Source organism: Hippichthys cyanospilos, chromosome 2 (assembly GCF_059441005.1).
Source record: "Hippichthys cyanospilos isolate Australia breed blue-spotted pipefish chromosome 2, RoL_Hcya_1.0, whole genome shotgun sequence".
Classification (NCBI taxonomy): domain Eukaryota; kingdom Metazoa; phylum Chordata; class Actinopteri; order Syngnathiformes; family Syngnathidae; genus Hippichthys; species Hippichthys cyanospilos.
The window spans coordinates 18,329,040-18,340,536 of NC_142370.1; the positions used below are offsets into that span (position 1 = coordinate 18,329,040).

At 39.3% G+C, this 11,497-nt stretch overlaps 1 long non-coding RNA gene across 1 annotated transcript; it reads left to right on the forward strand.

Annotated features, from left to right (window-relative positions):
- Window positions 1–11: 11 nt before the first annotated feature.
- Window positions 12–2,429, forward strand: LOC148427696 (uncharacterized). Its single transcript, XR_015868246.1, has 5 exons — window positions 12–138; window positions 411–654; window positions 771–834; window positions 1,015–1,164; window positions 1,335–2,429. It is a non-coding gene; the product is annotated as an uncharacterized LOC148427696 (long non-coding RNA).
- The last annotated feature ends 9,068 nt before the right edge of the window (window positions 2,430–11,497 follow it).

Below are 11,497 nucleotides of genomic sequence, written 5' to 3' on the forward strand. Positions count from 1 at the left end.
GAGGGAGGGTCATAGATGGCGTTATAAACACGCAGAAACCCGAAGAAACGTTATAAAAACTTTGTTGTTGTTAAACTACTTTGGTCTAAGAATCTTCAACGGTCCGCCCTGTTGCATATGTGTGGCTTTTACAATCAGGTAGGGATCACATTCTTTGGTGAACAAAAGTCGTTGACAACAATAACGTTGTTAATTATAAGGTTAAGGAAATCCATCCGCTGAAGATGTTTGATGAGCAAAATCGGATATATCTTAAGCAGTGATAAAAGCCCAAGATAAGGTAGAATATATATTAAAGGGAAAACAGAAATACAATTATTAGTCAAATAAATCGCTATATATAAATCAAATTCTTCTTCTGCATTTTGAACTCAGTTTAACTTTCTTACTTCTCGTTTTTTCCCCCTCAGGCAAATGCTGCGTTGTGAAGCTTTCGGCCACACGAGGGCTAACTTTCTTTGTTGTCACGAAAACAATTGAGCCACACAAAGTTTACTGTAAATATCATTTTAACTGCTTATAACGTGTCTTCTGGTCTATTTAAAAGCAATAAACTACGACCAACCAACCGACCAACTTTGTTTCCAGTTTAAAGTATTCAAAACCATCACTGACTTGAAGTGAATTTCAGTTCAAGACACCGGAACTTTAAGGGTACTGTGTCTGATTCAAATGCTGGATAATATATTATTTCAATCTTGACTTTTTACATCTCTTTATTTTTTAATAGTATTCGAATTACAGGTGCTCACTACCGTGTGTTTGTTTAGGAAAATCCCTGCAGATGCCCGTCTTCATATATTACAATAGCCAGCACTAACTAACAAGTTACAGGTGAGTATCTTGTTTAATGTTTGCATATTAAGTGAATAATGTTTTTCCATGGTGCATGTTCAGTAGAGTATACACCCTTAGCAATGTTTTGTTTTGCTCTCCCTTTATGCTGAAGACCGCATTACAGCTTTTTAAGTGACACTAAAATAACACTTGACAGCGTTTTTTTTTTCTTTAAAGAAAAGATCAACCTCTTTGAACTGTGGCCCGTTTCATCTGGTGGTGGTGTACTTCCAAAATAAAATGAAGAAAGATATTGGAGAGCTTTAAGAGCAGAAATCGACATTTACTTTGAAGTGACCCTTAAAGTGAAGTGTTTACATCGTGAGGGTAAGTTTCTGTCTTCATGTTATGCAAATACATGTTACACAATAATTATATTAGAAAAATTTTACACTTTTAAAATGTGTTTTAGCTTTGTTTGTTTAACTTTGGTGTAAATAAATTATAATTCAATATTCAGTTTCTCAAGAAAGTTTTTTTTTTTTTTTTTTTTCCAGGCTCATGGTGATGTTTGAAATCAGCAGTTCACTAATAACTGTTTTCACATCTTTTCGTTGTGAACAGGCCATGGAGATTCTTGTATTTTCTGAGAAAGGTAAGAAGCTGATGCTACTAGATGTGGAAACTGATTTTTCTTTTAAACCTTTAGTTTTAGTGGAGAACACTTTGCTCAGGCAAAGGCACTCAGATAAGGCTGGAGATTCAGGTCAATGAGCTTGCATATTGTCCCTATGCTTCTATCCTGGGACTCTTTTCTTCCCACATTCTAAAAACATGCCTGTTAGGATGGAGTAAGATCCAGTAAATTCACAAACCAGAATATTATAAGTGATAGAAAATAAATTGCATAAAGAATAGATGAACGAATGAATGAATGAACAAAGAATAAATAAATGAATGAATTAAACCTTTTTTCATACAGAAGAACACAGATTCACCTGCAGTGCACATGCATGCTACATACTGTACTGCGCTCTGTAACAAAGTGTCCAGTGGACTCTGGTATGGATAAAAAAAATAATTACATAGAGCATTATCAGATTACCACGATCATCAGCAGGCTTAAGTTTTACAATAAAGAAAAATTGGCATGGGCAGCTCGTGTAAGAGCAGTTAAGCACACTCGCCTCTCAGATCAGAGTCCCGAGTTCAATTCCAGCTCGCTCACGCCTTCCTGTGCGGAGTTTGCATTTTCTCCTCGGGCCTACGTGGATTCCCTCCAGGTACTCCTCTTATGAGGGTGAATGGTTGTTTGTCTTGGTGTGCCCTGCAATTGGCTGGCAACCAGTTCAGAGTGTCCTGAACTGCCCATAGACAACTGGCATAGGCACCAGCGAGCCAGCGGCCCTAGAGAGGATACGAGGCTTTGTAAAAATGAATGGTTGGAAAATTGTTTTTAGATGCAAGACAGTCCAAACTCCCACAACGACTGTTGTATCCGGAATATCTTGTTGAAGCTGTCTTTATGAACGAAAACTGATCACAATATCAGCATTACAGTCACTCTTTGTTATCAGTGTATATGGTAAATGGACTTCAAGTTGTATAGCACTTTTCTACCTTGTGTACTGTAATTAATTGAAAAATAAAAATGTTGAATAAATATACATATACTATATATCCTATAATTAACACCTCACACAAACAACATTTAGTTCCCCATCATAGACAGACCTTGAAATCAATGCACTAGCATCAATTCAAAATTATTCCCACGGAAAGATTCTATCTTTGAACTCCGTGATACATCTGTACAGTTAGTTAATGAATAACACAGCTCCATCTGCATAGTATCCACATGAATGGGACCCAAGCCACACGACCAATGAAAAATAATGGAAAAAGTGGCATCTCCGAGGAATAGGTGCATTGATTGGATGTATAATGTGCGGTCTGACTGGCACCTGCATCTAAACAGCTGTGATTTCTCCCTGATTAGATTTCAAATTGCAATTATTTTCTGTATCAATAGCACACGTTAATGAGACCATTTTTGCCAGGATCCCTATCGACGTGCACTGTTCACTGTTTAGAATGAAAATCTGGGCTTGTTTCTCCAGAAGGCTGAGTTGATCACATTGCAGGGCGACAGCTGCGCTACAAATCAGAGCCCATTTAATGGTGACAGAGTCATTAAAGCCTGCTCATCTCATAAAACACAATGCACATGGTCAAATACCACTCACTCCATTCGCACTCATAACTCAGTCTACTGGGCACACACGCTCACCGATCCCATTTCCAGTGCACACAATCGCTCACAAAGTTAAACTGAGCATGCAAACTAGAATGGGCATACGGATGATAATAATGGTAATGTCACAGAGGTAAACATGTATATTTGATGCATACCAGCAGTGTCACACTGTGTGTAAATATTGCTTGGGATGCGTCTGTGCGAAACACACAGGGTTAATATGCAATATTCTGTCTGGATGCATGCATATACTGGGTGTCCTACTATTTTCCATACATAGGATTTTTTTTTTTAGGAAATACATTTTTATTCATGCAACATGCTCTTCTTTGACTATCATTGTTCTGAAACTGCAATTCAAAGTGAGATTTGCACTGTAGAAAACGCATATTAGCACAGCTGGATACACGCTTGTAATGGCGTTGGTGATGTGTTGCTTGAAATGATTTATGTTTGGTATCTTTTCCGCATACACCTTGGCCTTCAACATCCCCTTAAGATAGAAACAAAAGGAGGATTAAAATAAGAAAACAAAATAAACAAGTGAGTTGAGATTTGGGGAACTGGGAGGCTACTCCAGAGGACAACTTTAACCAATTCAAAGCATCTGGAAATTGCTGATCTAGTCAGTGATGCATAAATACTACAGTAAGTTAGATCTCTCTTGTGTTGAAAATCAACTGGGAAATTACCATCCTTGTTTAGCTTTAATTGAAAAATCTCGTTTTGCAACATGTAAAGATATTTTTGGGTATTAAAGTTTCCATCAATGAAAAAGGGTCCAATGATTCTATCAATCATTATCCCGGCCCAAATTTAACTTGCAATTTCCACCTTTGTCTGACTCATCGGGTTCAGATTATTCCAACTACATATGCTTTTCAGATTCACCTCGTATTTTTTTCTGTCAAGTTCGATTGTAACCGCAACTGACCTTTTCCTGAGCTGGCCAGTATGAAGTCTTTGCTTTTTATTCATCATTTTTTAGGCCATTGAAAACATAAAAATGAAATGATAAAAACTACATGATTCGCTGTCTACAAAATTAATTTTAGACTTTCCGCCGCATCTAAACACATGAAATCACTAAAGAGAGAAGCAGTTGCCCGCCGATGGTCACAAATGGTTTTCGCACAAGCGTTGACAAGCATGAGCTCGCCAAACGAGAGTCCAGCCGGAGTGGGGATCCCACGGCTTCTGGAAAAGTGGGCAGGCCGAGGACGGACTCCAGCTCGAGCTTTGCCATGGAAGCTTGGCAGTATTTGAGAAACTTCATGCTTGCTTTAAGGTCTGCCGCTGACTCGTGATTAGCTTGACTCAAATTTTGACATACTCCGGTTTCCTCTCACATTCCCCAAAACATGTACAGTATGGTTGGTTGATGGTTGGTATATTGGACACTCCAAATTGTCCTTAGGTGTGTTAGTAATTGCAAATAGTCATTCGTCTCTGTGCCCTATGATTGGCTGGCAAGTTCAGTGTGTACCCCACCTGCAGCTGGGATAGGTATCAGCAAGCCTGGGACCCTTGTGAGGACAAGCAGTAAAGAAAATGTTTGTGTGTGACCTGCGATTTGCCGCTCAGAGCCTGATACGTAGAATCCCCAAAGACAGCTTGGGTAGGCATCAGCAAGCCTGCGACCCTTGTGAGGTTAAGCAGTTAAGAAAATGGATGGTTGTGTTGGTGAGAGTGAATGTTTGTTTGTGCCCTGTGATTAACTGGCAACCAGCTCAGAGGATAGTCTGCCGAATCCCCAAAGACAGCTGGGATAGGCTCCAGCATTCCTGCAACCCTTGTGAGGAGAAGCGGTCAGGATGATGAATGGATAGTGTAAGTATGAAATGAATCTCTCTCTCTCGCTCCCCCCTCTCTCTCCCTCTCTCCCTCCCTCCATCCCTCCCTCCGTCTCGGTTTCCGTCTGCCAAGCCAGCCCGCCTGCCAGCCAGGAGGACATCAAACCATAATGTAGCAGCAGTCCTATGTATTATCAGCAGATGTCACTGTTTCCAATAATTCAGATTCAGTTTTACCTTCTGCACTCGCAATTAATGCACTTGCATTTTATAATACAGTACTTTGCAAGAAGGTGCGCACCTTCAGGCCCCCGTCGAAAAAGAAAATGGTTGGGGGTGGAGATCCTGTAAAAAAAAACGTGATCTATTTTATCGGGACAACAAACTTATTTCCAGCTTGCACACGATTAAGTTTGAAACGATTCCCATTACCTCCTCTCGGTCATAGTCCACTCCTCTTTGCTCATTTCTAGTTATTAACCGCAGCAGCCGTTCCACTCATGTTTGCTGCACCTTGTTGACTTTAGCCTCATTAGAAGGCCAAATGAATATGACAAGTTGTGACATTAGAGCACAGCTGGAACGAATGTGCCAGCCGCTCACTCGCCAGCATAGCTAATTTTTCTCACCTGCTTTCCACTCACACATTGATTCGTTGCTCTCTTATTTTACGGCTAACGGTTTGATTTGTATGCGGGAATATTGGAAATGTAGAAGGGTATGTGTTTTGAATTGGATTGCACGCTTTGATGCTGAGATAGATTGTAAACTGTGATTTTATTAAATCCTTCATTAGGATTCATCAGCAAGATTGAATCAGAGAAAGGTCACTGTGCAGATGTGCCTTCTCTCCTTTTTGCTCCATTCCCCTTGTATACACCCTCCTCCCCTAGCTCCCTTGTTTACCCCCACCCCCTTCTTCCACTTGCACACTACATGGCTCCCAAACATCATTTCTCTCTCATGCTTTCTCTTCCCTTGGTGGCCCTTGCCTGAAACACATTTGCGATGAAATCGGGGAAAAATGATCATCTTGGGCCTGCGAGAGAAAAACAAAGTGAAAGTGACATTATTGTCCCCCAACAAGCACCTCCTCACAGCCACAGAGGCTGGCGCCAGTGGGACGCCGGTGCCACAAATCATTTGTATACCCTCATTTCTGCAAGCGGTCCGCAATGTTGCTTACTGCTTAGCGAGCAGATGACTTTCAGAAAGAGGAGAGAATTGGAAGAGATGGAGAGACGAGGAAACTGAAGGGGGGGGGGGGGGGTGTTGATGAGCGTGAGGATGAGAGGAGGTGTGGCAATTTGCCGGCGTGAGGAGTTGGATCTGAAATTGAGGGAGAAAATGTGTGCACCATATGTCAAGTTCTACAAAAGAGTGACTGTAACTGTGTGCCTATATTGTGAGTGTGTTGGCACAGTTTCAGAATAAAGTGTTTAGTGCTTGGTATTAAATAACCTTTGTAATTGTCTTCAACCCCTCCTATTATTATTATTATTATTATTATTATTATTATTATTATTGTTGTTATTGTTATTGTTATTATTATTATTATTATTGCCGTGTCCCTACTCCTACCCCCAATACAAGGAAATTGGAAATGTGGTGCACATATTGTCAGGCTCCCTTTGGTCATCTTTGTCTCCCTCACATGTACAGGCACACACACCCTTCCCCCATCCCTCCCCAGTGTGAGACATCATGATCCTTCTGGTACACTGAATATATTTTTCATGCAGGCTGAGCATTGGTCCATGCTGGTGAACATGTGACAATATGAAAAGATTGTTATTTCACATACACACACACACATGAATCACCAGGCTCATAAAACAACCATAATAATACCTATGTATGCACACCTACATACCGAAATATCTCATGCCCCATGTGCATTTAGATTCACACACATTTTCATGTAAGTGTAAATATATGCACATATACAGACGGAAGTATACAAACATATTGTGTTTTTTCTACATGCAAATGGACTTTGATCCCACCGCAAAGACATGCACATAAATACATACACACACCGCACAACGTTGGTTTGGAGTTAATATGGAGCAGACACACATTGGCACAGTGACCTGCAGAAGAACCCACACACTTTGCCTGCTAGTTCCACAGGGCTTTGTGTTTTCAGGAAATCCATGAAGTATTCATGGTCCAGTTACCGGGATCTGTAAAGCAGGATATTAGAAACCGCTACGCAGTCTGTAGAAGTAGAAGTGCACTGCAAGCAGCTCAGTGGGACAGTTGGAGTGTCAAGCAATGCTTACTGAATTTTTGCAATGTTCTACTTATTCCTTCAAATCCTTTGGCTTTATTTAATTATTTTTTTCCCCGTGTGTATGTGTCGGCTGGGCTTTTGTTACATGATGTGCATTTGTGTTATTGTTCTGCTGTCATTTGTGTGTTGGAGTTGATGGGTGAGGGGGTTATTTTCATGCTCGACAGCCTTTGAGAAATAAATCCTTTTTTGTCATTATCTGAATGCCGTCTAAGAGTTGACTGTCTTGAGCACATGGTGTCCATGGGTCTCCATGTACACTTGCATATGCGTCTTACGCGCAAACACACAAAGCTTAGCGTGGCCTACATTATTAGAACTAGCACCGCAGGGCCTCCGGGGAGTTTCACGGGTGGGGTGTCCCCATCAGGACACACCACGGCTGTTGCTAGAGTCGAAGTTCTGCAACCCCTGAACTGAACTTTCCATCCTGAAGAGGATTGGTTGGATCACTACTGCTAGGTTCAAATTTTGTTTGCCATTTTGGTTGGATCTTACTGCTGCTGAGATGGTGAGATTAATAAGGGATGTACAGGAATTTGCTTCTATGTATTTAATTAAATAAATATAAACATTTATTCCGCTGGTAACAACAATGGTTGACCTGTTGTCTCATCAGCATATCGTATTGTTATGTAGGCTGTTCAGATATTTTGTAGGATAGTAATAGGTTTAGGGATATTTGTAGTGTGATGTTGGAGCTGAATTTTATGCAGCTGGCAAGCGATCAGTTCACATTCAATGCCCCATTTACAATTGCTTTTTGATTGACTGGTGTCTAGGCCATGGTGTAGTCTGCCAATCGCTCATCTGATCCACACTGTAAAGTTCTAAAATAGCAGAAATAGACTGTATATTTTCCACTTTTTTTTAATTTACAAGAAAAGACTGAAATGTTACATTTCAAATGTAAAAAATGTGAAATCACTGCAACTGTAACAATACAACAATAAATTTCTGTTATTTTACAGATTACAGATTTTTACAGATTACACTAATTTATTTTTAAAATACGTTTACATATCAACTGTTGTTTTCCCCTGTATGAGACAGTGAAGGACTTAAAAATGGACACTGAAGAAGGCGAAAGATAACGCCAAAACATGACAGGTAAAACCCCTTAGAAATTTTAAGATTTGAACATTTTTATTTTTTTTAATTTAAAACGTTTACGTTTTTCAACTGCCTGATAAAGAGGAAAACAACAGTTGATTTCAAACTATAGACAGAATGAAGGTTGTTCAACTACGTTTACATATGTTACGGTCAATTAAGAATAAAACTGTAATATTAAACTTTAAAACAAAAAAATAAAATTCTTTCAAAGTTACTCAGAAGTTACTCAGAAGTAAGAAATAAAATTCTTTCAAAGTTACTCAGAAGTTACAGGAATTTCTGTATAAATATGCTGTTAAATGACTAATATTTTTATTGACGATAGCTACCAAATCTTTAAATTCAGATTTACTAACATCGTTTTAACATTTATTTTCAAAGTTGTTTTTGCCTGGAAATTTTAAAGTTTGCTACAAATGCTCGTAGCCAGAAATTTTGTAGTGATTTTTAGACATTTAAACCATACACAAATGTCAACGGTCACCTGCATCTTCTATTAAAGGCTTCTAGAAAGAATGATGACATTTCACCCAAACATCTTTGAGACACGTTAAGCTAGGAAATTGACATTTTATATTCTGACCAAATGTTTGTGGTGATTTGAAGGTCATTTGCATCTCTTGAAGGTCATTTGCATCTCTAATTAAAGGCCTGTAGCTAAATTTGTGAGTGAACCCACACGGGCTTGGAAAGAACATGCGAACTCCATACAGGAAGGCCCCAGCGAAGTAGATTTGAATTCAAGTCCCTGAACTGTGAGGCGAACTTGCTAACCACTGCGCCACCGAGCTGCCTGCAATAGGCACTTTCATAGCTGTAATTTGTGGTCTTACTAGATCTGAACAGGTGGACAAAATCCTGTGCCCTAACTCATGAACGGGATGGCTTCAAAAGCACAGAGGGAGTGACTTTAACAGACAAATTGAGCTCTTTTGCTGTTGTGCTCTTCAGCCTTCATGAATAATTTCGCTGTGGCGCTTTTCATTGCTGTTGTACTTGTGGTGCTGTGGTGTCACTTCTGTCAGAGCGAGGTGGCGGGGACAGAGGACTCTTTACACTTCAGTCTCTTCTGCACGTTCTTTCATTCAGAGGCACAGGAAGTGGCAGGATGAGAAAGAGAAGGGAAACTATGTCTGCCTGTCTGGCATAATGGTCTGTTTGTGTCTTTGCACGGGTTTAATTGTGAGAAGGAGTACCCGAGACAGGAAAGACGGAAGCGACCAAACTTTCATGCACAGCTAGAAAAAAAAAGAAAAAAAAGAAACCCTTTTAATCTTTCATTTCATATCTGCAAAGTTGCTTGTTGCGTTTGCTGACAAAGGCACTTTTATGCAACGGTTATTCAATGTTTGATACAACAAAAATGACGAAAAGACAGATATTCACACACACAAATACATGCATTTACACAAATAAAGGGATGATTATTTCAACACTTTAGGCAAAAGAGTTTGTTTTTTTCCAGTATATTTTTACATCACTATTTTAAAGGTTATAGTTTGATAATGGCTACACATAGAGGCATGCTGAGTAAATGTTGTTTGGTGCAATTTTGCTGCTTTTACGTTTAAATCAATACTCGCACCGTTGTTGTTGTTGTTTTTTTGATTAATCAGTCAATCAGATATGATTAAATATCCAACCATTGTACAAAAACGTACCCCCCCCCCCAAAAAAAAAAAAAAATCAAAAAATTACAGGGTAGAAATTGCTTTAGCGTGATTTCTTTTATTGTTCGTTTAGTCGCAAAAAAAAAAAAATCAAAAAATTACAGGGTAGAAATTGCTTTAGCGTGATTTCTTTTATTGTTCGTTTAGTCGCCTGGTCCTCTATGCATCACAAAAATCGCTAAAATAATGAACATTGCTTTCCAAAGTAAAAACTGACATTTGTAAATGTCAAAATTACATTTAACAGAATGATAAGTCGACATTCATGGAGAAATAAATCAAGAAAGAATCAATAATAAATCAATAAAGAAATAAAGAAAATAATTACTCTTGAGAGGCTGAAATTCTGAAGATTTGAACGCTATTACGACTGAACTTTGAATTTTGATTGAATAGTTGTCGATTAAACAATAATTGCACCTATACACAAACACAGCTGTGCAATTACAATTATATATTTGCAGGAAATACTGTACATCAAAATGCTCAACTAATCAAATATGTTCAATGTACATAGCGCCAGAGTTTAGACAAACAGCTGCTCGACCAACATCTGTCAACATGGAGTAACAATAAGACTGTCTCAACAATATTTCACAGTAAAAGCGACCCATAAAAGGTTGCATGTACCTACCGTTCCTTTGCTTCCTCATAATTGCATCATTTGGCTAGGCCAGGGGTAGGCAACTCCTGCACTAGAGAGCTGCTATCCTGCATGTATTCTATGTCTTCCGTCTATAACACGCCTGATTCCAATGATCAGGATCCGCCTGATTCCAATGATCAGGATCATTATCAGGCTTCTGCAGAGCTTGCTGATGAGCTGATTATTTGAACAAGGTGTGGAAAAAAACATGCAGATACGTTGCTGTCTCGGACCAGGGTTACTTAGCTAAAAGCTAGGCTAAACGGCAAAAGCCCGCTTCCAAATCAACTTCTATGGCCACAGGCCTACAATGCTGTTGATTTGCCGGGTGAAGCGATGCCTTCACATGCACTTGGGAAAGTGTGTTTTATATAAGAAACTAAAATAATTACAGTACTTTATTTGTTTGTATTTTTTGGTTTAAATGTAGATTTTGTCTTTAGTAACCCAGATTTGAACCTTAGCTACATTGTTAAGTGGCAAGCAAACATTAGAGCTGGTCTGGCTAAAAACGTATTGCAGCGGGCAAACACTGACGCCAGTCATGTTTTTGTCATCATGCTATCATTCCGATTCAGCTGATTAAATGCTTATTGCCGAATGAGTCATTTTAGCGGAGGAAAATAAAGCTACCGTTGTTCTTCCTCCAGCCTCAACATTAGCTGCTGTCGCCTTGAAGTGTCTGCCGGTCAAAGTTGTAGCGGCAGCGGTAGTTGTTGATCTTGTTAAGTGTCAAGTCAAAGCAACCAATAAGATGTCGTCTTATTCTTCTCAAAAACCGAGCTTTTCACATTCAACTCGTACTGCAAAGGCAGGTTGCGTTGTTGTCATTTCGTTTTGAATACACACACTTTTGACTCAGGATTGTACTCCCAAACATTTTTTGACCAAAATAACTGAAACAAACTGAAATTAGAGAAAACAGGATCATGGGATTATGGG